Source organism: Ricinus communis, chromosome 3 (assembly GCF_019578655.1).
Source record: "Ricinus communis isolate WT05 ecotype wild-type chromosome 3, ASM1957865v1, whole genome shotgun sequence".
In the NCBI taxonomy this organism is placed as follows: domain Eukaryota; kingdom Viridiplantae; phylum Streptophyta; class Magnoliopsida; order Malpighiales; family Euphorbiaceae; genus Ricinus; species Ricinus communis.
Genome location: NC_063258.1, coordinates 24,328,937 through 24,331,982, shown reverse-complemented (window position 1 = coordinate 24,331,982; position 3,046 = coordinate 24,328,937). Strand labels below are relative to the sequence as shown.

Sequence of the window (3,046 nt, the reverse complement as noted above, 5' to 3'; positions counted from 1 at the left end):
ATTAGTTATATACTAAGTCACTTAATAAAATGATTTTACTATTGATAATGAGTATTATATTGATATTAAATCATAAAAATTTAAAAATACTAATTTACAGGATAGTAAAAATGTAAGGAATGTATTTTTTTGATACGAAAAGAATTACAATTCTTTAAATACAAAAGCGCTAAACTAAATATATTTTTTTTACTTTTTTCTTTTTTTTTAACTAAGTAAATAGTTAATCGACGGTAATTGAGTTAAAGTGCTTGAACGATCTTGCGGGTAAAAGTGAAGTTTAGGTTGATATATGCATTTTAGTCTATAGTTTAGGGGCTTATTTGTGCAATAGCCTTTTACAAAAATCCATAAGTCACTCTGCAATACTCTCTTACCCTTCCTCTTCCTCACCATCGCCTGCATCGGCATGCAACTGAAAAAGAACCTACCTCTTTTATCTCCGCTCTCTGGAAAATGAAAGGATCTTCATTAGTTTGGACTTCTCCCTCCTCCATTTTCGGTAACATGTGCATTCGTCCCTTCGTGCCGGCGGCGGCGGCCAAGGTTATTTCTCTCTCCACTTTTATTTACACTTTTAAAAAAGAAATTTATTTGATTCTATTTTGCTTCCTTATTAATGTTCTTGCTTTAAAAATTACTCTATTATCATGTGCTTTGCATTGTGAACTCAAGAAGTTATAGCCTCTGCGTTCCAGTTGCAGAGCAGGGGCCTCTTCACAACCCTTCATCCTCTGCTCCTTTTTCCCAGATCCATCATCTATAGTTTTCGGCGGTGGTGAGTCCATCTCGTCAGTATTCCGTTGAAACAATTATTTCTCTTCGTTTAGAATATTCACCTCACTTGCTTTTACTCGCGCGTGTATTACACAGGTCAGGGAGTTCTTGAATGATCCAGTTCTGCGGAGCTCTGGGTTTTGATTTTTTTTCATCCAAAAGCTCATTTCTTCTTATTGAAGGGGCAAATTGACCCTTAGTCCGATTGAATACTGTATTGAGTTAAAGAATGAGGCTTTGCTCTCAGAGAAAGGTAGATTGGATTTTCTTGTAAGGTGGTTGCCTCCCCTCTCTGAAAGGTTGTGGAGCCGATGATTTCATAATCGCCTCCTTGTCTTTATCATGAAATAAACCGCCTTACTTTTAGTGTTCATGATCATAAACCCTCTGAGGTTTGATCATAATTATACTACTGATCTCTTTCTTGCTCCTGCTGTTGCTTAATAATAGTAATAATAATAATAATAATAATAATAACTATTATGAGGGAAAAGGTACGGATTTGCCCTCATGATCCTTCATATTATAAAGAATGAGGGTTTGCTCTTAGAGAGAGAAAGAAGGGTTCTAAGGGCGGTTGACTCCTCTCTTTCTAATTAGCAGCGAAGCCTATGATTTCTTCTCTCTGTTTTTATATTACCAACAGCCCTTGAAAGAAGAAGAAGAAACATAATATATGAATAAATAAATAAATGGCACCTGGACTAGGCAAGTCTTTTCCCTATAAATGTATATGGGAAGTGGTGCATTTTTGCCCCTCATGTTTGTAGAGATATAGAGAGGCTATGAAGATATGGTCGAAGTTGTGAAATCAGAATCGGAGAGAAATTGCCTTTTTGCACGGCAGGGTAAATCTTGATGCTGGTCTGTGAAATGATGGTTTTGCCATCACTTTCTTGGCTTTGCATGTACGCAAGAATTGCAGCTGTGAAAATATGGTGTTTCATTTTACGTCGGATTTTAGAAAGGCAAAATCTGAGTCTCCTCTTCCACATCTATTTAGGATTCGTTTGTTTCATGGAAAGTAAGTTTTGTCTCATTATATAAATTAATGTCTTTCATGGTTGCAGCCAAAGTTATTTCTCTCTCCACTTTTATTTTAATTCTCTCTTTTGCTTCCCTGTTAATGGTCTTGCTTTTAAAATTACTCTTCTCTACGTGCATTACTTTGTTAATCAAGTAGTTATGGACGGCTGTTGTGTTCCAGTTGCAGAGCAAGGGTGGCTATTCACAGTCATCCATCCTCTACCCCATTTTCCCATATCCATTGCTTTTAATTTCCAGCTGTGGTGAGTCCATCTTGTCAGTATTCTATCGACACAATCGTTTCTCTGTTTACAATATTCAACTCACTCGCTTTCACTCACATGTGTATTACACACGTGTCACAGAGTACTCAAACGATCCAGCTTTTCGAAGCTCTGTAATTTTTTCAAATCATTTTTTGTGATTCAAAAGCTCATTTCTTCCAAACCTCTGTTATGTTAAAGAATGGGGCTTTGCTCTCAGAGAAAGGTGGATTGGATGTTCTTACAAGGTGGTTGCCTCCCCTCTCTGAACGCCTGTAGAGCCAATGATTTGAAGATGTGGTGTTTATTACTATAAACTCCCTGAGGTTTGGCCATAATTACACGAAGTGATCTCTGTCTTGTTCTTGTTCTTGCTGTTGCTGTCACTGTTGTTTAGTAATAATAGAAATAATTATTATAACAACAGTAATTATAAGTGAAAAGGCTCATATGTGCCCCTAATGTTTATCCCATTTGTCATGTTGGGCCTTCATGGTGGTTGAGGATATTTTTCCTTCATTGTTTTAAGAATGACTGTTTGCTCTTAGATAGAGAAGGAAGGGTTTCTAAGGGTGGTTGACTCCTCTCTTTCTAATTAGCAGCGAAGCCTATGATTTATTCTCTCTATTTTCATGTTACCAACAGCCCTTAAAATAAGAAAAGGAAAACAAAAGAAAAAAAAAAAAAGAAAAAGAAAAATCAGCACCATCATGGTGAGGCTATGATGACATGATCAAATTTGTGAAATCAGATTTGCAGTGAAATTGCCTCTTGTCACGGCAGGGTGAATCTTTGATGCTGGTCAGTGAAAGGATGGTCTCTGCATATATGCAAGATTTTGCAGCTGTGAAAATGTGGTGTTTCATTTATGTCGGATTAAAGAAGGAAAAATCTGAGCCTCCTCTTTTCAGATCTGTTTTCACTGAAAATAACTTTTGTTTCGGTACATAAATTATGATGCTTTGCTCTCAGAGAGTTTC

The 3,046-nt window shown here is 36.6% G+C and overlaps 1 long non-coding RNA gene across 7 annotated transcripts; it reads left to right on the top strand.

Moving 5' to 3' along the window:
* Positions 1-312: 312 nt before the first annotated feature.
* Positions 313-2,539, top strand: LOC107261604. Of its 7 annotated transcripts, none has more exons than XR_007215243.1 (5): positions 313-546; positions 676-778; positions 874-1,801; positions 1,985-2,063; positions 2,287-2,539. It is a non-coding gene; the product is annotated as an uncharacterized LOC107261604 (long non-coding RNA). The 7 variants fall into 7 exon arrangements; XR_007215242.1 differs by having other exon boundaries at positions 2,268-2,539; XR_007215240.1 differs by having other exon boundaries at positions 1,985-2,066; positions 2,169-2,539.
* Positions 2,540-3,046: the final 507 nt, after the last annotated feature.